This window comes from Lemur catta, chromosome 16 (genome assembly GCF_020740605.2).
Source record: "Lemur catta isolate mLemCat1 chromosome 16, mLemCat1.pri, whole genome shotgun sequence".
Lineage (NCBI taxonomy): Eukaryota > Metazoa > Chordata > Mammalia > Primates > Lemuridae > Lemur > Lemur catta.
Window position 1 is genome coordinate 39,687,341 of NC_059143.1, and position 17,840 is coordinate 39,705,180.

The window sequence follows — 17,840 nt, forward strand, 5'->3', positions numbered from 1 at the left end:
AACTCAATGACCTATCCAATCCCTTCCTTTTTCAGATGAGGAAATTGGGGCCTAAAGAGCTGACTTGCTAAATACAAACACCTGAGAGTGGTAGTGATAGACCTGCTCTAGATGTTCATGACACCTGGTTACCTGAAGTCCAGGTGTCACTTGTGGAAGATGAAGTTAAAGGGCAACATAACTTCATAAAGCTTTGGATTTATTTAGAGGTTTTAACCTTCCCAAGGATATGCTTGCCTCTGCTTTGATTCTCTTCATTTTTGGAACACAGCTTTGGAGACAGAATAGAGGATAAAAAAATTGGGAAGGAGGAAAAGCTATCATATTTGCAATCATATGATTTGTATAGCTGAAAAACCCAAATTTAAACATTTTCTACAAATAGAGAGTTAAGGTAGTCCGTTATAAAATTATTATACTTTATTTTGTCATTGCATCTTATTGCTTTGATTAGGACTCCCAGAATAAGTTAAAGAATAGCGGGAATTGTATTATCCTCTATCTTGCCTGTATTGTTTTCTTTAATCTAGATAGTAACTCTCTGAGAACAGGGTTCATGCTTTGTTCTTTTATTCTTCCTCTTTTGATCCTTACCACAGAGCCTTGTTTATATCTGACAATAAACAAATATTCAGTAATTTAAGGATCAAACTCTTATTGCAGACCTTGTTTGTATCAGACATTATACTAAGTACTGGGTATGTTAAGATACCCTAGCTTCAGGACTCTTTCCTTCCATTCATATTGTGTGGGCTTTTGAGTTAGATAGAACTAAGGCCTAAGTCTGGCTTTGTGTCTTGCCTTCCTAAACTTCTAAATTTCAATTTTATTCCCTGAAAAATCTGAAAAATAATAGTAACTCTTTCATGAGTTTGTTAGGAAGATTGGATAATATATGTATAGAAGCGTATTGAAGGAGTTCTGAATAAATAAACAGAAATAGGAAATATAGGAAGGGCAGCCATAGAGGGGGAAACTGTGGGCTCAGATTTGTACATGCTGAGTTAAAGGTGTCTGTGGAACTCTAAATGGAATTATTTATTGGACAGTTTAATATACAGATCTGGAATTTGGACAGATTTAAATTTATGAATGTGCTACTTAGGTCCTTAAAGTTTTACTCTGAAATTTTAACAGAAAATCACACTGGCCACTATAAAAAGGATGTTTTGCGGGGCATGCATGGGAGAAGAAATATGAGTGAAGCTAAACTGAAGGTGGAAAGCCGCCGAATGGAAGCAGCTCAAGGATGAGAGAATTACTGGGAGAGGCAAATGGAGTAGTCCAGTCAGCAGCAGAATAAGAAAGTGTACTGATGTCGCTGTTCAGGAGGTCAGCAGGGCCCTCGCAGGAGCAGCTCCGGTGTACGGGTGGGAGTGGAAGCCTGACTGCGGTGTACTATCAACATCTCTGGTGTTCTGCAGGGTGCAGTTGGGAGCACTGTGCAACATCAGAGCGGGAGGGGAGCAGGAGGACAGCTGGGAGGGCGGGTATTTGGTCACTAAGTAAAGGACATTAAACTAATAAAAGAAAGTCAAAGAAAGACACAATAGACAGAATAGAAAATATTTATAAATGAACAACAAAGCCCAAATTGGACTGAGGTGATATGAAAGAGATCCTGAACTGCCCACACCTTCCAGAGCCCTGAGAGGAGCTCTTGTATAAGAGCCTGGGTTGTGGACATCCAGCTAAGAATCAAGAACCCTGTAGGCAAAAAATCTCAAAATAGCTGGCCCAGGTTCTAGCACTGTTAAAAATGACAACAGAACATGGCTTAGGTAACTTTCAATTTGGTTTTCTATTGCATTGCTCCTCCTCTCCCTTCCTTTCTTTTTTTGACATGCGTTACTTTCAAATAATTTGGAAACCTATATATTCTCTCTCATATTTATATTTGACATCTAAAATTTTTAAATCATAACCTTAAATAGTTATAAATGATGCAGTTAGCAGATTACTGCATATTATATCTGTGCAATATATTTTTTGAAGCAGCAGGTGTAAGTTATCTATTCATAGAATATGCCCACCATGTAATTAATTGACAAAATCATTCCTCATTGTCAACCCAAACAGCCAAGACAGGATTTTTTCTTCCTGATAAAAAAGTGGCTTTCTTCATCTTTTTAATTCCATTTAAATACATTCCCAGGACAACCATCTCACTTCTCAATTCGCATCCTAAAGTAGAAGTGAAAAGACAACAGAGTACAAGTGATACTAATACAGAAAAAGGCTTAGAGACTCACTTGAGTTGGACATTTGAATGAAATAAGACTTTCCCTCCTTCAGTGTTTCCTATTTTACTGGCTTTGTTTAGCCCTCACAGGACTCTCCTTCGGGGTGATGTTTCTCAAATTGTCCATGGTTAGTGGTCTCGGGGTTTGCCCAACCTGGGGCAATGCTCCATAGTAAGACTGGGGGAAGGCTGTGCCTCTTCTTTCTAAGGAGGGAGAGGAGGACTGTGAAAGGGGGTGGTGACAGACATGACCTTGCCCCTCCTGCTCTAGGACAGTCACTTTTAGGAAAACACATGAAGATTGAGAATCTGGACCTTGGTTCTTTTAACAGTGTCCAGGCCCATGTATTCCCCTCAAAGCCTCTGTATGGCCTTGCATACTTGCATCCAGTTAAAAGACCACTAGTGAACCAGCAAGAACGCAGTGGAAAGAAGGCATTTCTGATTAAGTTCATGGTCAGGGCAGAGGTTCAGGAGTCTTCGTTCTTCTTCAGGGAGGCACCCTTAAGTTCAAAGCCCAAGTCCAGTATCTCAGCAGCCCACATGGAGGGAGAAATCTGCTGGGTGAGGAGCCCACAGCTGGAGCTCATAGTCATCTGTGCCATCTTAGGTGTCAGTTGATTGGTTGGTCAGCTGCACATTATCAGCACCGGGAGGTTTATCCTAGTACAAAAGAAGAGAATTCTTATTGTGTCTGGGTTGCGTTCCTTTGCATTAGCCTTCTCTCTGTATTCCCAGCCCCAGGTGTCAGTGTTGAGGCCAGTCTTCACCTACCACAACCCTCCCCTTGCTGAATCACTAGTCTCAAGGAGAGCGATGGTCCTCCCCAGGTGCAGCAATGTCCCCGAGTGATCTCTTACCCAGGTGAAATAAAGCCTGTCTGCATCTCCTCAGCTGCAAGAGAGCAGGTCCTTCTCTGGGTGTTCCTTGAGCTTTTCTCAATCCTCTCTTATCACACTTGTAATGTTGACTCATGTTGACCTTTGGCCCTAAGTTGTCAAGATGTTTTCTTTCTCCTGCAAGAGTGGAAATTCCTTGGGGCAGGATTTTTTCCCTTTCCTTTTTATTCATTTTTGTTTCCTCTGCAGTACCAAGAGTAGAATGTCACACATAGTAGGTGCCCAATAAATATGAATTGAATGAATGAAATTGGAGAGGACATAATACACATATGAAACAGGAGATATGCCTTGATAAGACTCAGGCTACAAGTATAAAATAAAATTTATATAGAAACATATTAAAATAAAATTTACAACCGAAGTTTTTAGCAGTTATAGTGAATTTTATTGGCTACACATTATTGACAAGGAATTCTACGGAATCCAAGTGGATGGCTCCGTGTTTTGATGACATTTTACGGTTAAACTATCAAGGCTGTAACCAGGTCTGAGATTGAAGCCACCCTGCCTCTGGGCGTCAGATGGCGCTCATACACCACTAGAGAAGTTTTTGCAAACCACTTCGGTCTGAAGTTTCTGTTTTACAAAAGGTGTAGCTGTGACTGTCAGGGAAATTCTGCCAAAAATTGATTTCCTGTATACTTCTGGGCCATAGCTCTGTTCTCCAAAGGAGAATTTAATATACATGCATGAAAACCTTATTATAAAGCAGCCAGCTCAGGCTGTATTGAAGGCCAAATCCTTTTTCTGTGAACACAGTGACACTGTCTTTTCTTGCTTGTTCTTTGTGCTGTTTAAATAGCTTCCTTACAGAGGAAGAAAAGACTAAAGGAAAAAGCAGAGAAAGAAAGCTAAAGTAACAGGGTATCGTCTAGACTGGCGAGTCACTGTTGAGTATAGAGAAACCCAGGACAGAAGCCTGTGACTTTAGACAAATCACTTACTCTGGGCTTTTCATACATGGAATGAGGACGCTTGACTCAATGTTTTCTGATCTTTGGGGAGGTGAATTTTTACTACTTACTATCAACTCTCATCTCCTTCCTCTGCAAGAACTGTTGTGCCTTGATCTCTCTCCTCCTGCCTTCTCTTCTTTCTTATTCCTGGGGTCTAAAGAGAGAGATTAGGAGTAGTTTATTAATCGGCAGGGATGAAGTAGTAAAAAAACCCCCAAACAACAGGCTTTGCCATTTACCAACTGTTAGACCCTGAGCTAGAGTCCTTGTTAAGCCTTAGTTTACTTATGAGGAAGTTGGGATTAATAATACACACTTGGGAAGATTGTTTTAGCAAGAATTGAACAAAATAATAAGTATATGATGAATCATTTGTTTTCTTATACCTCTGAATAGACAACAAATGCAGACTAACACTAACCTAGAATTTGAGTCCAAAATCTTCATGCATTCATTTTCAGTCTCATTATTTCCAAGGTATCACATCTACTTCTCTCTAGTTGGGGTGGCTCTTTGTGATATGATTGTCTATCCATTCATTCAGTTATAGGAGAAGTATTTGTTGTGCACCTACTATGCTCCAGGTACTATACTAGGTGCTGAGAATAAGACAAGAACAAGATCCCTGACCTCATGGAATGTATGTTTTGTGGCCAAAATAAACAACAAACAAGGAAACAAACATATAATATGTAATTACAGATATTTACTATGAAGGAAACAAACAGGGGCCATAGTTTAAAAAAACACAATTAGTGGAGGGATAGCTCAAAGAGGATGGCCAGAGAAGGCCTTTCTAGGGCAGTAAAATCAAAATACAGAGGAAACGGAGATGAAAGTGAACACTTTCCTATGGAGTAGGCTGTGAAACAATCCATGAACTCAATACCTGCTTAAAGATTTTTATTTTTATCATCCTTAAATAGGAAATGCAAATATATTTATAACAATGTAATGATACCATCCATTTTGCAGTTTATATTAACAGGTTTCTTTTGGAGAGCATATCAAGTTTATCTTTTTACCCTAATACTTTTCATTCAGCCTGGTTCATAATAGATACCCAATAAATGCTTGTTGAATGAATAAATCGTTACAACAATCCCCCTATGTAGACAAGGTAGGTACCATTGCCCCATCTCAGAGATATTAAATGACTAGGGACAAGTCATATGGTTCACAAAGGAGTGGAATTAGAACTGAAATTCAAATTTTTTTAAAAATAATTTTACTCCTGCATTCTTTTATTTCAATCTTTGGAATTAAAGTCTCATTCTATGTTCATGAAAGTTTTCTTTCATAGGTAAGGATTCTTAGATGAGATTCAGTACAAATATCTGAATGACAACCAGTGCAATCTTGTAGAGAAAAGTTGTTTGTAGGTAGCACTGGTGTTAATCAGAGTGGAATTATCCACACCACCTACACTCCACCCATAATGTTCTGGACATGCTTACACCTGCTAATTGCTGATTCTTGGACGTTTTTCACAAACCAATGATTAGCTCCAAAATTCTAATGCTTCTGTGAGTTGTTATTAAAAAATGACTCCAAAACTTCTGAGGCAAATGTGGTGGTAGCATCGTACATAGTGTAGAAAATCAATAAATATTTTAGGAGTGGAGGATGGATTCCTCCCATCTGTGTTAATCCCTCCATTGTAAACATCTCTTTTTGGTAGGAGGTAAAGTTCAGAGAGATCTCATGTGTTGGTGGATTAAAGAGGTAACTAAAGAAATGCCTGAACAGAACTATTCAAAGAGATCTCTGGCCAAATAAAACCTCTCATGAGGATCTGGAATGACATCCCAATGACTTTGTTTCCTCCTTTTAGGTAGAATCTTTGCCTTGCAGCCTTTCTTGGAATAGAAATCTGTTAGTCACTGTGCTAGGTTCTTGGGGAGATGCAAATAAGAATACAAGTTTTTTCGCCAAGGAACATGTTAATTAAGTGATTAATTAATTCTACACTATTTCGTGAGCACACCCTGTATTTCAGATGCTGAGCTTGGCTCTGGGTGAACCAAATAGGTAGTGTATTTTGAGTGCTTGCTAAGGGCAAGCACTGACTGTTCAAAGTGTGTTTCATGTGTTAACTCATAGTCGCACAATCTCCATTTATAAATCAGAACGTGAGGTCCAGAGAGGTTAAGTGATTTACCTGAGGTCACACCAATAGGAAATAGTAGTGGTAGGAGTCACAGTTGGGCAGTCTGGCTCCAGAACTGAATCTTGACAGGGTCTTTGTCTTTGAAGAGGTTGCAGCTTGGTGGGGAAGACACAACTGCAAAGAGATGAACTAGAGTCCAGCAGAGCTGTGATAGAGAGGTAACCAGGAAGGACGTCTGTACATGGCTGCTTGAAGGAGCAGAGCAGCTTTTGACAGATTGGAGACAGGATCCACAGCTTAGTCACAAACACAATCTAAGCAACAAAAAACAGCTCTTTTCTTCCTCAACCTACGTCTTTGCTGGTAATGTGTACCATGCTGCTGAGGTTACCTTGGCAATGCAACTTTTAATAAGTTTTTAAGTAAAGTAAAGAAATAAAAGAGTGATTGAAGCAATGCACGATATTTGGGTTGGTAAGATATGGCAGGTATACCATGCATAGAGAATCTCACTTTGTGTGCTTGCTTCTTTCTCTATCTCAACACCTTTTGTTCTCCAGGTTGGCTGTGGGGGCCAAGTCAGAAATGGAAATCTCAGGATGTTGGTACGTCTCCCAAATATGAACCTATTTAAAAGCACTAGACATTACTTCCAAGGGAAGTGGATGGATAAATTCAGCCACACGTATGTGACACTTTATCTATTAATTCTCTGCTTGCTCATTGTCCTTCAAAATCTTGCTGCTCCTGTCTCCTTTCCCTAAAGTATAATGCCATCACTTATTCCTGCCTGTTTGGAGTCCTGAAGGACACAGCTCATAACCTAACTCAGTAAGGAAGCTCCCTAGGCCCTTACCACTAGCACAGATGCCCCACTGCAAACTCCTGTGGTGCTAATAATCTCAAACTCCTATAGTATTTATAATCTCATCATTCATTTCACTATTAAATATGCACTGCTTTAAATAGCTGATATTTTCACATTATGACTTCATATTTTACCTCTCTTCACATCATACTCAGTACCCTTTTCTTCAAACCAAAGCTTTCAGTTAGCTGTACCTATAGGGTAGGGCCTCCTTTTAAAGCCAAGGAGACCTTGAATATGTACCTGTAAATTATTTTCTTTGTAAACTTGTAAGCAAGTGAATTTTCCTAATCTCATTTTGCCTGAAAATCATTTACGCTTGTGAATAAGCTGACTACTCATGCTTTAGCATAAGCTTCATCTATATTGAAGTTACAAAAATTTATAGGTATCAACATGGATGTTGCCACTTTTGGGAATATTTGCACTGTTTTTCCTGTCCTTTAAAATTGTCATAAAATAAATATAACATACAACTGACCATCTTAATCATTTGTGTATCCTTTAAAAATATCTTCTGACTTTTGAGCTAAATAACCTGAATATATATTTTTTTATTTTTATACTTCTAATATTTTCCAAATGTATAGGGCTCCATGTATTATTCATTAAATATATCCCATTGGCACATTCTTGCCTCCTTTTTTGCTGTTTTTCAATAAAAGCTAAAACACATGATGGATAGATACATTAGGAAAATATTTACATAATAAATTCATTATACTTTAATTTTTATATTTCTAATTAATGTTAGATCATGAAAAGTTAATTGCTAAGTTCCCAGTTACGGCCAACTGCTGCCAACCTTAGCACATTGTACTTTTTACCACCACTCTTTTCTAGGGTTCAACTCTTACTGATATTCATAGCTGAGGGTAAATTATTTTTGATATAACATTGAATTCTGTAATTTATTAATATATCTAAATAATACTAATATGAATGCTACTACTGATAATAGCTAACACTTGTCAAGCACTTACTATATTGCCAGGAACTATTCTAAATGCTTTATGTAAATTGACTTATACACTGAAAACAACTATTACAGTCAATGTGCAGAGTAAATAATGGTTTATACCTTCCCATGAAGTTAGATCCAGTGAATGCAGAAGTCTCTTGTCCTCCCCTGGGTTTGTTATGGGTTGAATTGTGTCCCCACAAAATTCATATGTTGAAGTCCCAACACCCAGTATCTCAGAGTGTGACCTTATTTAGAAATAGAGTAGTGACCTTATTTGGAAAGAGAGTAGTTGCAGATGTAATTAGTTGAGATCAGACTGGCGGGGGAAGGAGTAGCTAATTCAGAATAACCGGTGTCCTTATGAAAATGGGAAATTTGGACATAGACATGTACACAGGGAGAACATCATGCAAACATGAAGGCAGAGGTTGGGGTGATGTTTCTATACGTCAAGGAACACCAAAGTTGCCAGCAAACCACCTGAAGTGAGGAGAGAGGCGTGGAACAGATACTTCCTCACAGCCCACAGAAGGAAACTATTCCTTCAAATACCTTGATCTTGGACTTTTAGCCTCCAGAACTGTGAGGAAATAAATTTCTGTTGTTTGAACCACTTAGTTTGTGGTACCTTGTTATGGCAGACCAAGCAAACTGGTGTAATAGCTCACTAAAAACCAGGTCAGTAGCAAACTACACTAGATTGGCAATTCTTTGAATTGCTTATTTTTGATGTCTAAAGTCTTACTTAGCACATAAATGGCTGAGAAAGAAATTAATGAATATTACTTAATTAAAGCCAATAAAATATAGTGTCATGATGGGCTTTGAAATGGCAGGGGAAACAGCTTTGCAGGGAGCTGAGTATGCAGTTAGAACTACCTGCTGTTAGGGAGGGAACTATTCTTGTCAAAGAAAAATTTAAAGTACATGGTATTGGCTTCGCACATGATTGCAAATGTCAAAATTCCATTAATTTGATTTTTAAAGTTTAAGGTATTCTGCCATTTGGTTACTCAGTATATGAATAGAATGACATTTATTCTGCTTGGCTCTCTTTTAGCTACACATGCACATTTGTTTGAAGGGTATCATTTATCCCTTTAATGAGTATTTTGGAGCTCACCATGTTGGACTAAATAGGATGTGTGATCTGAAGGAAAAGAACATACTCTGAAACTTTTGACTCTAATAGAAGACAAACAACATACACGGAGTCTTAAATTATAATGAAAAACAGCATGGGATTAAGTGGCAACGAGTGATACAGACAAGACAATACATCTATAGAATTCAGTGAAGAGAGAGAATGATCAGCTAAGGCCTTGTGAGGGAGATGCTATTCTGTCTAGACTTTGATCACAGGGAGGGGAGGACAAAGAGCCCTTTAGGGGAGTGGAAGTATATTGGAATCCAAAGCAGGAATGAGTAAGGCCTGTATTTTGAGGAAAAGTAATGATTTTCTCTTGGCTGGAGTAACGATTTTTTTTTTAAAGGCTATTTATTCAGCACCTACTATATGCCAGGCATTCTGCCAAGCATTAAGGTGCATTTAATTTAATCCATAAAATAGCATTAGAAAGTAGCTGTTTCTAACTCCATTTCTGAACGAGGAAACTCAGGGTAAGTAAAGTAAGTCACTTGTCCCTGGTCATACAGCTAGTCAGCAGTGGACACTTTAATCTCAAGTCTGTCCTTCACAAAAGTTTGTGTGCCAACCCAATTTGTCCAAATCTAGATATATTCCTATTTAGGAAAGGTGGGTTTCTCTCTTTATTGTCCTGAGCTGTTTCTCTGTAGCATGTGTTCCTGCCCACTTCTCTCAGCTTAGTGCTGGAGCTCTGCTTGTTTCAAGGGTGATCACTGCCTGGCCCCTGTGACTGCTGTCCACATGATATGATGCTGTTATCATAATGCTGGCATTAGTGGAATGGCGATGTTGAGAAGCACACAATGTCTTTTCCTACTCTTACTTAATTCTTCACCACACCGCTGATGCAAAACATGACTGAAGGAATAAACTGGAGGTTATATTCATTAGGATGTAGGTTTAGCTATAGAAACAGAGACCCAACATTAATGATGACTTGAATATGATGGAATTTTGTTTCTTTACCATATGGAAGTCTGAGCTGCTATGGGGGTGCTCCTTCACGACATGGACAGGCAACCCAGTACCTTGTTGCTCTGCCATTGCACGGCAGCTGCATGCGAGGTCCAAGGTGATGCACCATTGTGTCTGTATCCCACTAGAGTCTTTTTAAGGACATGGCTGGAAGTTGTGCACATTACTTTCACAATCATCCTATTGACCACAACTCAGGTACATGGCCCCATCCAGCGGCCAGAGAGGCTGTTGTCTATATTCTGGGTGGCCAAGAAGCCAGGTAAAATTCCGAGGGTGTATTACTATGAAAAGAGGAGAATGAGTATTTGGGGATAGTTAGCAATTTTGCCGTAGAACAAATGATAAAAACAGAGAAAATCATGAAACTTAGATGATAGATATGGCTGTTCCCAAAATCTAATAAAAAAGACTAAATTATTAAAATCCATTTTGGAGAGATTCTGTCCCATAATAGACATTTTCCAGTTACAACATTTACTTCCTTATTTCAGGTGTGCCTTCCTCTTCTAGAGAGAGAAAGAGAGATGGAGAGATGGGGAAGAGATAAAGATAGAGCGAGAGAGAGAGAGAGAGAGAGACAGAGGAGAGAGAGAGAGGAGAGGGAGAGAAATACTGAGATCCTAAGGGAAACTCCACTCTTTTAAAGGAAACCATGTCTACCCTGATGAAAGGACTGCTCTTCAGTTTTTCAAAGAAGCTTTGAAATTTTACCTTTTTTCTTTTGGATCAGAAAAAAGTTTTACTAAAGCTATACTTCTATCTCTCCAAACTTAACTATGAATGTCACAATATAACAAAATATGAACATATATTTCCTTCCTTTCAGGGTAAACCCTGGGGTTTCTGCAAGTGTGGTAGATAGAGTTATATTTCTAACTATATTTGGTTAAAAATTATCTTATGATTTGAGATTTCCCTGAGCTTGTACATCCTCCAGTGATGGTAGTTTTTCTGGTTCGATGAAGTTTTCTTTGGCAAGTGTGTTGTTCTTAGCTCTGTCTGGCTCTGCCGCCTTTGATTCTTGGCTCTACTATAATTGAAGATGTATTTCATCCTTCCTGTCAGCTGCTAAATGCAGTCATGACTCGCTTAATGATGGGGATACATCTGAGAAATGCATCATTAGACGATTTTGTCATGTGAACATGATAGAGTGCACTTACGCAGACCTAGATGGTGTAGCGTACTATACACATAGGCTACATGGTATAGCCTGTTGGTTCTAGGCTACAAACCTGTACAGCATATTACTGTATTGAATACTGTAGGCAATTGTAACACAATGGTAAGTATTTGTGTATCTAAATATAGAAAAGGTATAGTAAAAATATGATATAGAAGATAAAAGATGGTACACCTATATAAGGCACTTACCATGAATGGAGCTTGCAGGACTGGAAGTTTCTCTGGTAGAGTTAGTGGGTGAGTGGTGAGTGAATGTGAAGGCCTAGGACATTACTGTACACTATGGTAGACTTTATAAGCACTGCACACTTAGTCTACACTAAATTTACAAAAAATACTTTTCTTTCTTCCACAATAAATTAACCCTAGCTTTCTGTAACTTTTTTAACTTTATAAACTTTATGTTTTTGAAAAACTTTTAGACTATTTTGTGATAATGCTTAGCTTAAAACATAAACATAGTTGTATAGCTGTACAAAAATATTTTTCCTTCATATCATCATTCTATAAGCTTTTTTCTATTTTTAAATTTCAAAAATTATTTTTTACTTTTAAAAAATTTTGTTAAAAATTAAGACATAAACACACACCAATTGCAGCCTAGGTCTACATAGGGTCAGGATCATCAATATCACTGTCTTCTACCTCCACGTCTTGTCCCACCAGAAGGTCTTTAGGCACAATAAGGAGCATGGAGTTGTCATCTCCTGTGATAACAATGTCTTCTTCTGGAACCCTTCCTGAAGAACCTACCTGAGGTTGTTTTACAGTTAACTTTTTTTTTTAATAGTTAGAAGGAATACATTCTAATGATTAAAAGTATAGTAAATACATAAACCAATAACATAGTCACTTATTATCATTATCAAGTATTATGTACTGTGGAGAATTATATTGCTACACTTTTATATGACATTGCAGTAGGTTTGTTTACACCAGCATCACCACACATATGTGAGCAACATATTGTGCTGTGAACTTATGATGGCTATGATGTCAGTAGACAACAGAAATTTTTCAGCTACATTATAATCTCATGGGACCATCATCTTATATGTAGTCTGTCGTTGATCTAAATGACATTGTGCAGTGTGTGACTGTAGTTATTTTTAAGTAAAACCTTGACTTGCCTTTTCCCAACAGCTCTGTTATTCAATAGCTCCCCTCCAAGATCAAGGCACCAATATTTAAGAGAGAAACATTACATAGAAACATGGAACTTCTAAGTGACACCATTAGAGTAAATAGCTTTTGTTTTCTCTTTCCTTCCACTTCTCTCCTTGCATCTTTCTTTCTAAGCTAATAAGACATTTAGCTACAATGACGTTTTCAGAACTTAAGGATAATTTGGGCCTCAAAGATTGCTTTATGTTATTAAAAATTACACTTGCCTGGACGCAATAGAAAAGTGTTGCAAATGCAGTCAAGGTAGTTTTTTTCTTTATGTTATCTGCTAGTTCCTTTTCAGAAGCTAATTGGAAGTAAATGTGGACCCTGCCTGGCTCCTGGCAGCAGGTCAAGAGTCTCCACATGGTGATTCTCAAATGTGACTTCACGTTAGAATCACTGGCGTAGAGGAGGGGAATGTTTAACAATGCTGATTTCTGAGTCTCACTCCCAGGGATTCTAACTTAATTGGTCTTGAACATGGCCTGGGTCTCACAGTTTAACGGGTGATTTTAGTGTGCAGCCACCGTTGGAAACCTGCTCTTGACCTTTTCATAGAGATATTTCTGGTAGGATGCCATTTTGAGCTGGTGACTTATTTAAAATCTGTTCTAAAGCACTTGTGTCTGGCTGGTAGAGAGAATAAATGAGCAGCATTGAGGATCAGGAAGATTCAGATACAAACTGGAGATTCTAAGTCCTATGGATCCAAAATGAAGTAGAGACAGTGTAAAGCAAGGTGCATGTCTTTGTGAGGTGGGAGACAAGGTGACTGACCAGACAAGCGTCAGGGGAGGACACAGCTCAGTACACACATGCAGGAGGAAAAGGATTAGGGGTGGGCTCTGCTACTCCAGCCTTCTGAGTTAAAATTCTGACCATAAAGATTTAAATTTATATGCTTTGGAAAAGTTCATAGGAAAGGAAGAATCCCAGGAGCTGAGTAGAATTAGTATTCCCTTCTCTCAAGCATTCCTTTGTCAGAGTTGCTTGGCTGGCCAGATGTGTAGTGAGGGGCTGGGATAAGGCAGGTTGGATCTCCACCCTACCTCTCCCCAAGACCCTCTTCTCTCTATGGTCTCCCACTGGGGGACCATGGACAGTTCCTACTCAGACTACGGGGAATTTAGATTTAATCTGGACTTTTAAATTTTCCTAAATCACTCTTTACAGCCTGATGCTTTTGTTCAGTTCACCTCTGCAATTCAGGGGTTTTTAAGAAGCTTTTAAAAATGATATGGGTAGAAGAAATGGATGAAAAGGAGAGGAAATTCAAATTGGTCATTTTTGACCTATTAAAACTTGGAGACATGAGCTGGGCATGGTGGCTCACGCCTGTAATCCTAGCACTCTGGAAGGCTGAGGCGGGAGGATCACTTGAGGTCAGGAGTTTGAGACCAGCCTGAGCAAGAGTGGGACCCCGTCTCTACTAAAACCAGAAAAAATTAGCTGGGCATGGTGGCACATGTCTATAGTCCCAGCTACTTGGGAGGCTGAGGCAGGAGGATCGCTTGAGTCTAGGAGTTTGAGGTTGCTGTGAACTAGGCTGAGGCCACGGCACTCTAGCCCAGGCCACAGAGCAAGACTCTGTCTTAGAAAAAGAAAAAAAAATTTGGAGACATAGAGGCAGCTGGTGATACCTGGATGAATAGCATTAGTAATCCTTCAGTTTACCCCGCAAAGGCATTTTGCTCTTTATAGGCATCTATTTAGTGTTTTTCTACTTCTAGTTGCTCTTCAATAATTAGTATGATATAATGTACATCCAGATAGAATAACATTAAATGACTATGTTTTGGTTCATTTTACATTTGTGTCCTGTAATAGCTTGTTTTAATGGACCATTCATTTTTCATTTAAGTGCAATACAAATATTGAGTTTGGCCTTTCTCTGTTTTTTTCTGCCAATCACTGGAGGCAAAGGTATGTAAAATTTATACTTGCCAATCCTTTTGGTAAGGGTTCAAATTATGCTTTTTCAAAATGTATTTAAGATCTCTGAGTCTCAGTTTCTTTTTTATAAAATTAGGATAAGATTAGTGTTTATTTTATAGGGTTGTCTTTTTATTGCTGTTTTAAAAATTATTAATATTGTTATTTTTAAAAAAAAAAACTTTTTTAATGCTGAAACAATTTGGGCAACAAATAATATTGGATTATTGCCCAAAGTACAAAATAAATATCAATATTAATGTAAACAAATGATCAACTAATAAATGAATGGGGGAGAATAGACAAATCTGAGCTCAATTGCAAACAATTCCAAAGTATAATCAAGTTTTCAATACCAGGTCAAAACTAAGTGCCTAAAGGTAAACAAAGCAAACTTTAATTACAAAAAACCCAGGACATCCTAAAGAAGTCTTAACATTAGTCTAATGTTAACGAGTTAAACATTGGAGGGGTTAGAGAGAGAGTCTCTCTTCAAAAAGCTGTTAAAACAATGTCGATAACTTTCTGTCTTTGAAAAAGGAAGCCCTTGAAGGAAGTTCTTTTGTCTTTGTTTTAAATGATTTTTAAGCTTATAATCCTTCAATTCAGGGGGGGTTTAAAATTTTTTTTTATTTCAGCATATTATGGGGGCACAAATGTTTAGGTTACATATATCACCTTTGCCCCAGCCAAGCAATACAGGGTTTTGATGGTCCTTTCGAGTTCTTTTATTTTTTTCCCTCACTTAGAAAAATGAGGCCAAAGTAGTCAATTTTGCTGATGTCTAGGAGAGTAGGCTTTGACAATTTCATTCTTCCTCTTTCTTTCCATCCTTACTTGTCTCCTCCACCCTCCCACCAAATGTTATTCAGTGGGTATTCAAAAACTATTTCTTTAGATGAGGAAAAATACTTTTGGAAAAGTAAAAAAACAAATCTCTTAGTCATCCTCCAAGGGCTGTTTCTAGTTCCCTTTTGGCGAGCCCTGCAAGAGATGGATAAGTTTGAAGGTATGAAAGGATTAGGGAGCATCTGGGAGTAGAAATTCAGTGGGCATGTCAGGGATTTCTCCTCTTGTTATGCAAGGCTCAGCCATCACCACCTCTTCCCTGTTCCCCACCTAGAAGAGAGATTATGTTTATCCAGCAGCTTTGCACCCTGTCTGCAGGACCTGTTGGAAGTTTACATTCAAATAATGCTTCTTAATATATGCTTTCAGCTGGGCTTGACTTCATAGTTTTGAGGAGCCAGTCTTGTTAAATCTTGTTTCTTGTGAAATGGTGTAGCATCAATGCCTCACTTATTTCAAAGACCTACCTAGGAGCAGAAGTAGTGTGGCAGAATAAATTACTGAAATTTAACTGGTTGCTGCTCCTGTTATTTCACCTCTCTTCTCTGTTTGAGGAATATAGCCTGGTCCTATTTTCTTGGCTTGGGGATTTTTGTGGGATGAAAAAGTCTCATAAAGATGCTAGGATTTAAGAGCTAATAAAAATGTCCTATCAAGAAAAAGGAAATAGATAAGGCCTTTGAGGGCCTGGGGAAAGCTAGGGGGAAGATTCTCCCCAAAGTGATAAGAAGAGAGGTTTAGTGTCCTATGGGAAGTGGGAATGAAGAAATTATGTGGGGGCAATGACTGGGGAGGTGGGAAGACTCAAGAAAAATGGCACCTAGGGGAGGAGAGACCTTGGACACAGGTATTTCTGGACCAAGAGAAGATCACTAATCCCTAGGTATGGCAAGGAGGCCAGAGTCACTGGCGTTCCAGACCACTCTGGGCTTGGAAAAAGAGGACGTCAATGGTGGTCATTATAGATTGTCGGCCAGGTGCTCTTCCTACTTTTTCTGCTCTCTACATGAGCCCCAGTGATTCTGGTGTGACCTGGAAATGGAGGGGGTACTCATAAGGGCTGGGATGAAAACACAGGCTTGGTTTAAGTTGATTAAAAAGCAATAAAATAGCAATTTTTGCTGAACACCTGCGTTTGTGCACTGAGACTCATATCTGCTACAGCAGAATTAATTCATGGCTAATCGATTTGAAGGGAAAATATTGATCATTCACACCAAAGGCAAATGTTTGAGTAAGCCCCCGACAAAAGTAGAAACCGCATGTAACTTCTGTCAAGAAAGAAGAGAGATACAACATGTAAATAATTATACCAGGTTGATTTTTCTGTACTACCTCAGGGCTCAAAAATCATAGCCAGGGGTTCTCTTAGAGAATATATGCATTTTTAATATATGCTTTTTATAGGGGTTTGCAAATCATTTTGGCAAATCATTTTGGCCAGAAGGCAGAATGAATCAGAATAATTGCAAAAGTGTAGTCAAAGGTATTTTTAAAAATTTTGTTTTATGAGCCTGATAGAAAGTTTGATATGTTTGTATTTTTTAAAATGTATACTACCAAAACCAGGGCCTGGAATACAGTGGACACTCATTAAATGGTAGACATTGTAATTTTAAAAAGTTCCTCTTAAGATTTATAGCCAGAAAAATATTTGACTCTTCTAAGAAATTTGTGTGTTTTTTAATAAAACAAAAAAGCAAGGATTATATTCTCTCACAGCATAGTACCCATTAAATATGCCATAATTGGTAGCTGTTAAAAAAAATAACAAGACCAATGATACATGCCTGTGCTAGCCCAGAGTAGCAGGGTGGAGGGAAGTGGGAATGGTTAATGGGTGCAAAAATATAGTTAGATAGATAGAATAAACAATATTTCATAGCACAACAAAGTGAATGTAATCAACAAGTTAGGGTATGCTTTAAAATAACTGAACAAGTAGAATTGGAATGTCCTAGTACAAAGACATGTTAAATGCCTGAGATAATGGATACCCCAATTACCCTGATTTGATTAATTCATATTGTATGCCTGTATCCAAACATCACTTGTATCCCATAAAGATGCACAACTATTATATACCAATAGTAATAATAATAATAGAAGTGTGCAGTACATGAGCCCTCAAAGGACTTTCAAGTGGGCAAGCAGAATAATATCAGAGCAAAACAAGCTGGTTCTTCCTTTTAAGGTGATATGGCTTGACTGGCTTTCTTTCTGATGAAGCCGACCGTGAAAATGCAGACATGACCCTACTTTTAATGGCAAGAATTGTTAAATATTGATTTTTGCTTATTCAAAATATCAAAAGTAACTTAATACTAAGAAAATAGCATCATATTATTGACAAAGATACATTTCACATTTTTTTTGGTAAGAAATAGAGAAAAATACTTTAATTACTTATAATAATCATGACTAAACATGTTTTTCAGGCTATGGGATTGTTTCCTGTAACACCCTGGAATAATTATTGACTTTTGTCCCAAATCCATCCTTGGTTAATTGCATACAATTTCTGCTGATCACCTTAGAGG

At 38.1% G+C, this 17,840-nt stretch overlaps 1 long non-coding RNA gene across 1 annotated transcript in view; it reads left to right on the forward strand.

Annotated features, from left to right (window-relative positions):
* Nucleotides 1-1,282: 1,282 nt before the first annotated feature.
* The window catches only part of LOC123621535, a 48,644-nt gene continuing 32,086 nt past the window's right edge, over nucleotides 1,283-17,840 (forward strand). Inside the window, exons 1-2 of the long non-coding RNA XR_006729176.1 lie at nucleotides 1,283-1,332; nucleotides 6,771-6,815. This is a non-coding gene — a long non-coding RNA (uncharacterized LOC123621535). The remainder of the gene's footprint in view (nucleotides 1,333-6,770; nucleotides 6,816-17,840) is intronic.